At 40.0% G+C, this 14,402-nt stretch overlaps 1 protein-coding gene across 2 annotated transcripts in view; it reads left to right on the top strand.

Moving 5' to 3' along the window:
- Window positions 1-14,402, top strand: part of TOX2 (TOX high mobility group box family member 2) — a 147,403-nt gene that overhangs the window by 90,610 nt on the left and 42,391 nt on the right. The gene's annotated exons all lie outside the window — the stretch shown is intronic.

Here is a 14,402-nt window from a genome sequence, read left to right as displayed (position 1 = left end):
CTGTTACATTTCCAAGAAGAACTTCATAGACGTTGACTTATGCCTAACTTTCCTACATAGTTAGTGAGTTGAAAAAAAACATAAAACCATCATTGGGTTTTAGCCATTTCCTGCCATCTCCCCAATTTTTGGAAAATCCTTTAATAAGAATTAAGCATTACTTTCTTCTCTAAAAGCTATGCCTTTCCCAATATAAGACAATGGCTTTTGATGCAGCCAACTGGCATTGCACTCTATAATTTATAATATTACCTTACATTTATCAACATTGAACCTTATTTGCCATTTTACTATCCAATTGGCCAGTTTATCTAGGGCACTCTGGATGGTATCTACAACACTATAGAGCGTTGTGCCATACAGAAAAAGTACTATGAAGTTTAACGTTTGCATCATTAATAAACATTAATGGTCCCAGAGCAGACCCGTCGTGCATTCCACTAATAACATTAGTCCAATTTGAATATGATTTAATTACCACTCCTTAAAGGGGGTTTCCAGCACTAAAATGTTGATGAGCTATCCTCAGGATATGTCATCAATATAAGATTCGTGGGGGTCCTACACTCAGGACAGACACTGATGGATTGATTGAAGTGTCTGAAGTGCTCTGGTGAGTGCTGCTCTCACTTCACTGCATACCAGACACAGCGCCATAAATTTCATAGTGGCTGTGCCTGGTATTGCATCTCAGTGTCATTCACTTGAATCAGACTGAGCTGCTCTTAGGCCATGCGACCGATGATTGTGACATTACAGGCCTGATTAGTGGCTATGGTACTTAACTGAGCACCATGGCTTCTTAAAATCAGCTAATTGGCAGTGGTCCTAAGTGGTATACCCCCACTGCATATATTTATATTCCACAACACTTCTGCTCGATTCGCAACCTGATTGGTTGTTTAGGTTGGCTGATTCACAGTGATTGGTTGTTTGGGTTGGCTGATTCACAGTGATTGGTTGTTTGGGTTGGGTCGAGCAGAAGTGTTGTGGAATGTAAAAATATGCACCCCCACTTATCCGATATTGCTGACCTATCATAATAATAGGTCATCAATATTAGAATCCTAGAAAATCCCTTTATTTTTGACATTTTAGCCAATTTTCGGTCCAATCACAAATTGTACAGTCTTAAAATTTCTAAACCAATGTACTCTAATTTGAGCAATAACTGTATGTGAGGGACAACATCAAAAGTATTTTCAGTACAAGGGATTTTTTTCTTCTGTTAATATATTTAAAGACTTTTCAGACATTCGTTTTACCCTCCTCCGCAATTTGTTTCATTTTTTTTAGCTTAGCTAGTCTGATTGTCTTCTTGCATTTTTAATTGGAAACATTAATTCTGAAGGTACAGAATCTGTTTTTATGAGCTATAATGTATCTAATAGTTCTGAAAATGGTTGTTATGGCATTCCTTTCTCATTTTACCTTTATTGTAAGTTGCATAGGCTTAAATTTTAATTTTTTTGGACTTGATCCCTACAAGAATAAACTTAATAGTATATCTATTTGTGACCCCTTTATACAATTCCAGTTTTCCAAAGAATCCTTATTTCAGAGTCCCAGTTTATAGACTGGAGTGATATCCTTAAAGGGGTATTTCCATCTCAGGTTTATGGCATATCCACAGGGTACCTTATACCACCTCTGGGACCTCTACATAGGTATCTTGAGTTAGAGCCCCAACTGCCCCTAGCCACCCTGAATGCAGTGGTTGTGAGGACAGAAATAGCCTTGGATGCTGAGCTACTCTATTTCAGTAACTCCCATAGAAGTCAATAAGACTTATGCAAACAGCATAGGACAGCGAGATATGTCGTTTTCATAACTCAGTAGATTCAGAAACAATAGCTGTATCCCATTGACCTCTATAAGAGTTATGGAAACACTGTAGCTCAGGCAAGCTCAACTGTTTCCATCAACCCAGCCTCCTCATGTTCCAATCTCAACCAAGCTTGCCTGAAATGGGAACACCCCTTTAAGTTATATGAATTGACCTTTTTGGAATTAAATGTTTTTATTTTCTTATATGCCCCTCTTTTGCATCTGATATCAAAAGTGATAACATTATGGTCACTATTTCCCCAGTTTTCTTTTATCACCACGTTTGAGATATCGTTTGCAACATAAATGTTGGCATACACATTAGACGTACATCACCTGAACCTGCCAATTATGTAATTATGTGGGGTCTAACAGATCATCTACTGCATAAGGGGCCTTCCGACTCTTCTCCAATGGCAGATGTTAGGGAAATAAGGAATGGGCAGTAGGATGTCAAATGCATGATCTTTCCGTTCTTAGGAGATTAGCTGCTGCCATAGGTGTCTGGCAGCAGCTGTCTCCTCTTCCTACAATCAAAAGACTTCCATGCTTGGCCCGACTGACAGTGCGTGTGCATGGGCATGTCGGGCAAGACAACTATCATCAAACAAGCAACATGTATAGCCAGTTTTAGCCATTATTAGATCTAATGGTACCATTTCGAGTTGGATCCTTTACCGACTGTCCCAGGTAATTATCCTGTAATAGGCTGAGGAAATCTTCTTCCTTGGTTGTACTGGTAAAACCACTTTTCCAGTCTATATCAGGAGAGTTAAACCCCCCTAACATGATTACACTCCCTTTTTGTGCAGCCTACATATACAGTTGCAATCACAATTATTTAACTCCCATTGCAAATTAGGTTGATGTGCCAAATTTACAAAACTTTTATCTGTTTGCAAAAAGAAAACAATCAAACAAGAACAATTTAAATAGCTCAACATAACTAATATAACAAGTGATTTCTCCAAATTCAACATAAAATTCCACTTTTAAGGACTACTGCAGTCTCAGAATTATTCAACTCCCTGGATAGAATTGCTCATAAGAGCACACATTTGCAAATCAGTTGTTCTCTCAAACACACCTGGTGCAACTAATGAAGGGCTTCATTTGTTGTATCAAGTGTGTTTCAGATAAATCGCATCAAATACCTGGACTGCCTAGGCTTTGTTAACTGTGATATTTGATTGCATGATACAAATATGGCTACGGCATATTGGATGGTGGTCCAAAAAGTTATGAGAAGGATACAAAAAAATCAAAATTCAAAATTTGACAAAAAAACTTAATTTGCAACCGTGCTACAATATAATTAGGATGTGTTTTACACTAGGTATTGTGTAATATGTTGGTATTGTCTCCTTTACTTTTGCTCTTTATGTAAACACTATAAGTGTGAAAGTGAATATATCACAAGTCAGAATACTTTCTAGTTCCAGCTCAAGTTTTGGTCAAGTAGGTGATAAAGTGGGAGGAAGTCGTACACTCTTACAAACAAACCATGTCTTGATCTTGATCAAAAAAGGCTATAATCTGGTGACACATTCCCTATACACTTTTATTAGGTGTCATATACACAGTATGGCTATGTGCATGGAGTCTTGAGGCAGCACACAAAGTCTCTACAGTTTGATACTAATGTGCATCAGTAGAGCATCACAATGCAGAGGGGTTCGTCCCTAGAAGGAGGATGCCTCCACTATTTGACTTCCGATTGAACAAGGCACAATTTTTGCTCTATATTTAACTGGAGATATATATAATTACACTACGGACCCATCAATGTCCATGTGCACTGTATTAAAACTCTGAACAACTTGTAAAGGGCCATTATAGGGATGTCTATAGGAGGAATTAAAGTGGTCTTCCCATCTCAGCAAATTATTCTCTATCCACTAGATAGGGGATGAGTTGCTGATAGGTGGGGGTTGGGCCCCCACGGCCCACAGATATTGCCTCTGATACATCCTGAAATGTTCACAGCAGTGGCCATGCACGTGTGCTACCACTCCATTCACTTCAATGGGAACTGCCATAGATAGCCAAGTTCAAGCACTCCACAATCTTCGGTGGTGTTTGACCTTGGTTATTTCTGCCAGTTCCCATTGAAGTGAATGAAGTAGTCACATACATGCTCGTTCACCGGTGTCAAAATTTGGTCTGCCATTAGGGGCGATATTTTTAGATCATTGGGGGTCCCAGCTATCCGATCCCCACCGATCAGCAAGTTATTCCTTTGCTGAGATGCGAATAATAGAGATGAGCGAGTATACTCGCTAAGGCACATTACTCGAGCGAGTAGTGCCTTAGCCGAGTATCTCCCCGCTCGTCTCTAAAGATTCGGGGGCCGGCGGGGGGCGGGGAGCGGCAGGGGAGAGTGGGGAGGAACGGAGAGGAGATCTCTCTCTCCCTCTCTTCCCCCCGCTCCCCGCCGCAACTCACCTGTCACCCGCGCCGGCCCCCGAATCATTACAGACGAGCGGGGAGATACTCGGCCAAGGCACTACTCGCTCGAGTAATGTGCCTTAGCGAGTATACTCGCTCATCTCTAGCGAATACCCCTTTAAAGAACCTACATGTGTAAAGATATATCACTCTACAAAGAATGATGTTTTACTAGATTTATGATACTTTATACAACCTTCTCTTTCCATTATAATAAAGTTTGGTTATTTCTTCTATTGACAGTATGAAAAACAAGTCTATTGTACTGTATGTACAACACAACAGAGCTCTGTGCAGCTCAAGGTCATGCACCGCCCCCTGCGGTTAGAGACAGTAGAATTCAGATTCACAATGAATCACATTCTGGAGAATCAATGGGGAATGGGATTTTTAAAGATCACTCGTCTGTATTTTTAATACATCTTTCCAGCACCATCTGGTAGATTTTTTCATTTAAAATGTGCAAAAGTGCTGGTGTGTGATAGACTCTATACACAAAGCGAGACAATCCTGTTTACTTGTCAAGTCCATATAATGTGTAACTCTTTCATATAAACTTTAGGATGAGATGATTTTAGGGAACTTAATTCGATGTTTTAAAGTATTGGAACATTTGATTCCATTTTGCTCAAAGACTAATAATCATACATTTGGTGTTCTACTGAACAGGATCCAATTAAATCATACAAATTCTACTCTCGCTAAAGGTATCTTTACACATTGGAGTGTCCCAACGACTATCCCTCCTGTGCCTTTACATAGGAGCATTAGTCATTCTGTGAATGGAGATCTCTTCCGGCCACCCGCCTCCATTCACTGTAAAAAGGCAGTTGCTCAAAGATTGAGCGACTCTTGTTCACACCGATTGACAGCCGGTGGGTTTTTAGGCGAGCTAAAAATCAGGTGACATTGACAATTTAGGGATTTGTCGCTTAGTGTCCTGTTGGCGGCTGCTTGTACACAGGACAAATTTTACCCAAATTTGCTGTTTCCAGCAATTATTGGGTGATAATCATCTCTTGTAAATGTACCTTTATTCACTTAGTAATAAAATCGGCTACATATTCATATATGCAGGATTTGTCCTATACAGATGTATATGTATGGGGGTAACTATAATAATGACCCAAGGTCCAAATATTAAGTATTAAAGCAATAAAGATGAATTAATTAATTAATATTAAGCCTCATTTACATGACTAGTGATGAGTGAACTTTTATAACCTATTTTCTTTTTGTCTTCGTTGACATCTATGGGGGTATATAGGCACTGTGAATGGCACTGAGATTCACTAATTGTCCAGTTTTGAGTAGATATATTCTTTAAATCAGCGGAACAAGCCAAGTAATTTCTCTAAAAGTTAAAAGGGGTTGTCCACTTGGTCATGTGATGGTTTGGTAGCAGAGTTGGAGATCAATACCTGATAAAGACAGAGAAATTATGGTAGTTAATGTAGTTAGAAGAAGTACCTTGTGATCAGACATGCATAGTTTGGTAAACGGGAGCAAGCAATCAATCGTGATCAGACGAATGCAGGGTTCGGTAAACTGTGGCATACGTGCTCAGATATATGCAGAACTCAGTAAAGAGGAGCAAAAGCTCATCTGTGGTCACATGTATGCGCAGGAGGAAGATATCAGCCATGATCAGACATGCAGAATTCTGTACACAAGAGCAATAGATCAGCCTTAGCCAGACTTATGCAGAGTCTGGGACAAACAAGCACATAAATCAGTTGTGGTTAGACGGATGAAGGGTTCAGTCCAAAGGTAATTGTAGCAATGGTTGAAGAGGACATTTAGCTGGACTAATGTGTGAACATAATAATCACACAAGGAGGAAGTGGAAGGGCCAGGCTTCTATAGGAAGTCCTAGGGAGGGGCTAATCACAAGGGAAGTAACAAAAAATAACATAATGGGTATGACAATGTTGCTGACAAGCCAGGACCAGAAACTAAGTGAGAAAAGCTGCGAGAGTATTTAGGTTTCAATCCCAATAACTTTTTGTCAGCATAGCCCCCCAATCACGTGTCCTACTGCAGCACTATCACAGGAAAAATGGAGCACTACATAGCTTCTACTGAGACTTGGACACTCTGGGTCCTCCAAAGCTACCCGTTCTATTAACTTAAAATCCCTTATATGGTTTTTGAAAATGGGTTTTCTAATCCAAATCAGGTCTTTAACCCTTTCCAATCCACTGTCTGACCTCTGAAGGCATCATGATTTAAAGTTGCACAGCTCCGATGTTGGAAGACGTCCGTCGGGGTTCTCTTACTGTATATTGCCAGCCTCTCTGCTGTTGGAGCCTATCCAACGTGTCACCTCATGCAGTACTGGCTTTAGCCAGCAGATAGCGCTGCTGTATAACGGCAGAAAAAGAGTAAGCCCCCTAGGAAAACCAGGATACAAATTGGATTGGAAAGGGTTAAATATTTTTTTTACTTCAGAAAGAATAAAGAGTCAAGGTCAAAAATTGTAATATGGGGTTTGGTTTTTTTGCCATTCTCAGTTAATGCATCATAAATAAAAATAAAATAGGTTGACCCCTCGCTACTTATAACGTTATTCAATTACATAAATTGTCTACCAATCCTTATCTTTATTATAAGATCCTAATGGGTGAACCAAGAATATCTTAGGATTCTAAGACAATTGAAGGACCCAAAATGTACTGGAGAGAAAGAAGAAACAGAAAAAAATAAACTAAAGAATAGAATGTTTATTCTTCTAGCTGATTTTCCCGAGCTGCAGTGTCCTCAGTCTGAGAGTGTAATTGTCTTTGATGCATATGTATGAGTGTTCTCTGCTGATTGGTGATTGAAAGAGAGAATGGACCTAATGTCTGATGGGGCATGTTTGGCAAATCAAGCTTTGCAGGACAGATCGCATGTTATGAATTTGCATGATTCTCCCTAGCCTCTTTGCATCACAAGTTTCCATTTAGAGAATGCCTGTTTATTATTTTTTTTCCCCATTGCTTTAATTGAATTCAAAGGCCGAGTAGAAGATGAGAATATAAAAGAGACGTCTGCAGTACAGCAAGCATTGCAACCGTCCATGCCTAATAATATTACTAGTGTATCCAGAGCTGGAACATACATTTACACAGAAAACCATTTTTTTCTTAAATTGTTACCATCTGCAATATTATTTATTTAGAAACCCATTTTATTGAAACATCACAATTTCTATAATTTATGAGAAACCTTTCGAGAATATCCAATGAGCGCGCTTGAGTGCTGTACTCGGCTTTGTGTCATTTCGAAGAAAACAATGGATAATGATTTTGTCTCATATTGTAATAAAACAGTGAGAAATAGATAAATATTCTTCCATATCTTTCTCAAGAATAGAGATGAGCGAACTTTTCAAAACTTCCTTTCACGGAATTTAATCAAAAACCGCTTTAAATTAATTGAAACTGAACTGGAAGTCCAGAAAACCCCTAAAACGAGTATTGAACACTGTCTAAGAGTGTGGCGGTGCTGGTACTGGTGGTGCTTCAATGGATGTAGCTCAGTGGTTAACACTGATGCATTGCTGGGGTTCGAGATTCAAATCTGACCAAGGACAGCATCTACATGGAATTGGAAAACTTTTGGGTCTCTTAGCACAGAGTGTTAAGGCAGCAGTATGCAGTCCTAAGTGCTTGCTCACGACTTGAAGGTTGCAGGTTCAGTTGCCGCAGGGTTCAGATTCTGTCCTTCCGAGGTCAGCAAAATGAAGGCCCATTTGGAATAAGTTGGTGCTAAACAAATAAGAAGTCCCTTTCCCAACTCCATACCGATATTGTCCTTGGTCAAATTTGAACCGCTCTCACCCTGCTCCTCTTAGACAGTGGTCATTACAAGATTTAGGTTTTTTTTTAATTTTTGGTTAAGCAGAAACAAACCCCCTGAGGTTCAACTGAAGTTTAACCCAAATTCAGGTTCTGTATGTTCAGTTTACTCATCTCTACTCAACAGATCAGATTTTTTCCTATCCATCCTTCGTTGAACCTCTGTTTGACTGTTAGGCAACTAGCTGTAAAAGAAGCCCTCCCCCATTGCTTTGCCACATTGTCTGCCACAAATAAAAGTGATCAGGATGAAAGTACGTTAGTACAACTCCTATAGCCTATTAAAGGTGCATGATCGATGCAGAGGAGGAAGGGGGGTGCATGTATTACATGGCTGGCCATTGATCTGAATGGTTGCCATGTATGGCTTGCCATTGCAAATTAACTGGAGGGGGATAGCTGGGGCATCTCGGGTGCCAGATGGTCATTGCTGTAGTTCCTATAGGCCAAAACAATATGTAAATGCTGTTCATAGTAACATTAAAGATAAAGGAATACTAGATTGATTTTTGCAGCAAATCTTCAAAAATCAGCAGCCAAATCCACATCAATTCCACGCCAAATTGTGCGGATTTTGGTGCTGATTTGCCACTATAGATTTTCCTGTAGATCATAAAAAGAAGAAAAAAAGTCAATAGGTTTGAAATAATTAGCTACATGTTTTGCTGCAATACTACAGTAACCAATCAGGAATAAAATCTGCTACAATACATTTAATTGTAGATTTATTGCAGATTTTAATTTCCTTATTGAAGTCAATGGGGGAAATCCACGACATAAATTGCCATGGTGCGAAAATAAAAATCTGTATAGTAGGTCCATTCCTGGCTGAAAATTACTGCAACATGTACATGTAAATGAGTTCTGTCATCTACTAAACTGCTACTGTATTCAGCTGCAGATTTTCCATATGCAAATCCACATTCAAAACCCACAGCAAATTCATCTCATGTGCATTTACCCTAACACAGCTTCTTGTTAGACAACAGTGATATTCGTGCCCAACATGAAGAGATTTTTCTCCTACAGTGCCCTCTGGAAATTTGTAAGCACCCCTTAAAAATGTAAAATTTGGAAGAAATAGTCAACAATCATAATGCTTTGGGGTGTATGTGTTTAATGAACTAAAAAACAAGAACAACTTAGTCTTCCGTATAACTTGGAATCTGGAAATATCTATCCTCTCCTGCCTGAAAGACTTGCATGCTCTTGGCATGTGGTGTATCAACTTTTACGTTCTTCAGTCAAGATGCGATTCTGTCCTCAGTGGAGAACCTCCCAAAGATGTTTCTGACTAGTTAATTGCATTTTGAAAAATGGGGTGTTTTCAAATTTCTGAAGATTACTGTAGCTGATAATGAAGATTCTCCTACGAGGTACATTCAAGTTCTAAGGTCTTCTAATTTCCTTCTAAAAAAACTACTTACCCCAGAAACCTGAAAGTATTGTCACTTTTCAGCATAGTCTCTCCCTTGACGTACGTATTTTTCACAAAGTCATTCCAGCATGGCCATGTTGGACGCTTTTATGGGGTCTACAAGAGTAGCATGGCTGGAAAACATGAGACCACTGAGAGCGTCTTTCATCATTGGAAAAAAACAAAATCTCTAGATACAAGAGCATGAAGAACCACTTCAAAGTTGTTGTCATGAAGAAAAGCAATTATGTTGTTTGACCGGATGCTACATGGCCGAGATTACTTTGGTTTGTCCTCACACAACCTTCGGCCTTCTTTGAACTGTTCCACCCACAAATGCTCAGTCGAGATACGATTCCATCTTTTGTGGAGAACCTCCCAGAGGTGTTTCTGACTAGTAATTTTCTGCTTGAAACATGCAGGGTTTCCACACTTCTGAAGAGTACTGTAGCTGATAATGAAGATTGTCCTACGGGGTACATTCAAATTCTAGGGTCACCTAGCTTTTTCCTAAAAAACTACTTCCCTTAGAAATCTGAAAGTATTGGCACTTCTCAACATAATCTCTCTCTTGACGTACACATTTTTTACAGCATCAAAGTGACAGCATGGTCACAGCGGACGTTATTTAGGAGTCTGTTTTGCTCACTGGAAAATCACTGATACAAGAACCGTACGGCTGGAAAACATGCGACCACCGAGAGCGTCTTTCATCATTGCAAAAAAACAATAATCTCTAGGTACAAGGTCAGATCATGAAGAACCACTTCAAAGTTGTTGTCATGAAGAAACCCAATTAAGAAAAACAGTGATGTTGTTTGACCGGCTGCTGCATGGCCAAGGCTCCTTTGGTTTGTCCTCACACAACATTTGGCCTTCTTTAAACTGTTCAGCCGACAAATGCACATTCGAGACACTATTCTGTCCTTTGTGGAGAACCTCACAGAGATGTTTCTGACTAGTCATTTTCTGCTTGAAACATGGGGCGTTTCCTTACTTCTGAAGAGTACTGGAGCTGATAATGAAGATTGACCTAAGAGGCTGCTTTGGTTTGTCCTCACATAGCATTTGGCCTTCTTTGAACTGTTCCACCCACGAATGCACAATTTCATGTCTATGATACCTTCATCGCATGTCTCACTCAACTGACGATGAATGTCGATGGATGTTATTCCATGCAAGTGAAGAAAACGGATGATTACACGCTGTTCTTGGAACATGAAAGTTGTCATTTTAAGTATAGAAATGCCTCCACCTTCAGCCACTATTACGCGGGTTCTGTGCTCTGAACGATGCTGCCATCTGTCTCACTCATCCCCAAAGAATCCCAGGTCTTCTAAAATGTGTCCTATGTTTCAACCTGCTCCTATTCCGCCCAAAAATTAGAAAACCTTAGAACTTGAATGCACCTCATAATAACCATGACCATCAGCCCTTCATTGCTCAACTTTCCAAGGTTGGAAACACTCCTTGGTCATTGTGCCTTGGAAATTGACTTTCACTTTGAGTGTGAACTATTACAGTGCAAATGAATGGATAAAGTCATTTTGATACCCACTTTAATTTGGCCATTTACACCGCCACCGCAACAACGTAAAATACTACAAGAACTAAGCGCCAACATGCTGAACAAGGAACCAATATTATTTTTTATGAAGAGTTCACCCAGCCATAGTGATTTTATAAGACAGCAGAGATGTCTCAATAAAAGGTATTTGTATGCTAATGATAAGTCATCTTTAGGACCTAACATTACAGCCAATTCCCCTCCCGTTACTACTGTATTTGACCCTGTTTTCTGATTATGATCATTTACTTTCCTATTCTTGGGTAGAAATGGTATATGTGTAAATCAGCCTATAAAATACGGCCAGGGGAAAGTAATCAGGGTGGGAGGGGGAATTAGGATTTATTAAATAGCTTCTTGGACTTGGAAATCATTTATTCTTTGAGCGGGCCTTGGAAAACGCTCCATTTTTCTGTTTTATTGCTTGGTTTTACAAATGGAGCTTGTGGCTGCTATAAATCAGAGTTAGCAGAGATGAGAACTGTTTCGTTTACCATCAAACCCCATCCAATAAAGATTAAAATGAATTCCCACATCCTCTCGCTTAATGTAAAGAAATGCACTTTTAAGGGGTTCTTGGAGGCCGTTTCTATGTGCATTTGAAGTGTATTTGGAAATTATTCTTGTTTCTGCTCCCGACCATTTTTACCCTGGAGACAAATATTTGAACATGAATCAGTAAAGTGACATGAAAGAGAATTGTGAATTACATTACGCTTGATTCTGCGCATTTTCGAACCATATTAATGCAGGAATCTTTACCGTGGGTAATGAGGGATTCTGTTTTATTTAGGCTCGAAAATAAATGATCGGTCCTTGCAAAGGCAAAGTCACATGACTACACATAGATTGGAGTAAAGAAGGGCTCTTTATGACAAAGCCCAGTCATTCCTAAAATAGGTTGGCTCCCATTGACTATAATAGTCTGTTTTTTCTTCCTACATATGACAAATATAAGATTGGTCAGGATCTGACATTTGGGAGAGCGCTGCAGCCTCTTCTCAGGCCTGGGATGTCACGTTCATCAATCACATTCAAGTGAATGGGATTGAGCTGCTATACCAAATGTACGGCACTATGCCTAGTATTAAAGGGATTGTCAGGGTATAATTTGTTTTTTTGAATGGTCAGACATGCTATAAAATAACAAAAGAATAAGTACTTACCTCTCTTTTTCCCCGGGAAGCAGTGGAAGAGCTCTGGTGAATCTCCCGCTGTCGGCGCTGGCCGTAAGTTAGGCGACCGCTACAAGCCACTTAGAGGCTGCAGCATCCCTTTCCAGACTCCTGGCATCATGGCGCCCAAGATATTGAGCACTGATACCAGGAGAACATGAGGTGATGCTGTGTCCTATGATTGGCTGCAGATCCACCGCTGCTTCCCAGGAGGAGGAGAAAGTAACTACCTATTCTTTTGCTATTTTATAGCATGCCCCGCCATTTAAAAAAAACAAAACATTTTATACTCGGACAACTCCTTTAAGTGAAGATGCTACAGCACTCATCCCAGGTGGCACATCGTTACCGATTCTGATGATAGGTCATCAATATCTTCGACCAGTGATAAAGGGACCTTAGAGGTGGACTGATTCTTGCGTATGAAGAAAGTGCCCGACAGCCCATAGCCAGGGAGTCCACAGACCTTACTCAAGTGTTCCTCAAATCCATTTTAATAAACTAAGTGTCTTATGGCTGTAGTGGTTAAGGGGTCCAAAACTTTCAGTGTACTGGTGTCTCTAAGTCCACCTAGAGGGAGCTAGAAGACAACATTTATATCTTTAGCTCCTTGGCAGACGTATGTATCTCTATGGTAACAGACTACAAACAAACCCTCTGTAGTTTGATCCTAGGCTGCTTTCACATTTGTGGAGGGGATTTTATTTTCCTGCTCTGTTTGGGGAACAGGAAAGGGGCATCCTCTGGGTCCCTCTTATGATGGTCCTGAACAGCGCCGAACAGATCCCATTGACTTTAATGGGGTCCGTTCAGTTTCCACTCAGCTGCCCGGCATTTTACTAGAAGACAAAATACTGCATGCAACACTATTTCTTCCGGTATTTTGTGCCGGTTCTGCAATGGAACCTCCGACCAGAAATTCCAACACAGATGTGAAGGCAGTCTTAGTTCTTGCTAACTTACAATCAGCAGGATAGCACACAATAAGGGGTATATGGAAGACAATATGACTGCGGGGTCAGAATACACCAGATTTGTTTCATATTATATAATAATAATAATAATAATAATAAACCTTATTTGTATAGTGCCAACATAGACAGGGGGAATACAGAAAGACAATACAAACATTACAGAACCACAGTTACATAGTAATCAATTGATGGAAACAATAGGGGTGAGGATCCTGCTCCAACGAGCTTACATACTACAAGTAATGGGGTGATACAGAAGGTAAAGGGGCTGGAGATGTGCACGGTATGGCGGGGTGGACAGTGAGGGATGCTATACACATAGACAATGGTCAGACATTTGGCCATGTGATGGCAGAATCGGTATGACTGCAGGAGCAGTTTATGATGGCTAGCAGGGATTGCAGTCAGTAGGTCAGGGAGCATGTTATCAGGCGGAGTACAGAGAGGTTTGTTTAGGGTATGCGGTATGCCTCCCTGAAGAGGTGCGTTTTTAGAGCACGCCTGAAGTTCTGCGAGTCCTAGAATTGCTCGGGTAGCCTTTGGTAGTGCGTTCCAGAGGACCGGGCAAATTATATTACTATGGAGACACATAGGTCCGTATATTAGCTGTATGCACAAAATATAATTTTTTTTAAGCAAAACCATTTGCAAAAATGTTTTATTTCCGATTTTATTTTAAATGATTTGAAAGAAATCTTGCAAAGTTATACAAAGACATTTAGCGATCCTGAATTCCACATTATTGATGCCTATGTAGGATATAAAGCGAAGACGAAAAGTTGAACCTGCATATATTTCACATTCATGGCAGTAAGCCTACCTTTTAAGATTCTAGCTTTCTGTAGCCGAGCAGTGATACGCCATAAGATGGATTCTTGAGGAGGTTGGGTATAGATAGAAAATGAGAGACGGGCGCAATATCATAATAATAGCTTTGCCGAATGAATGTCTTCACAAAGTCATCAACCTCACATACTCAACCAGAAACCCTCATTGTAATGTAGATATCATTTCCCTGTATTGTTGGTCTATTGTGACTTTCATCATGAACATATGGAGGAAATGGGTACCATCGCAAGGTCAAAGGTATGAGAGTACTTGAGAAAATGCATAATCGTATTACGTATTAAGAGATGTTAACTGCGATCATTA

Source organism: Eleutherodactylus coqui, chromosome 13, assembly GCF_035609145.1.
Source record: "Eleutherodactylus coqui strain aEleCoq1 chromosome 13, aEleCoq1.hap1, whole genome shotgun sequence".
In the NCBI taxonomy this organism is placed as follows: domain Eukaryota; kingdom Metazoa; phylum Chordata; class Amphibia; order Anura; family Eleutherodactylidae; genus Eleutherodactylus; species Eleutherodactylus coqui.
Note: the sequence above shows the minus strand (reverse complement) of the source record. Positions and strands in the feature narration are given on the sequence as shown.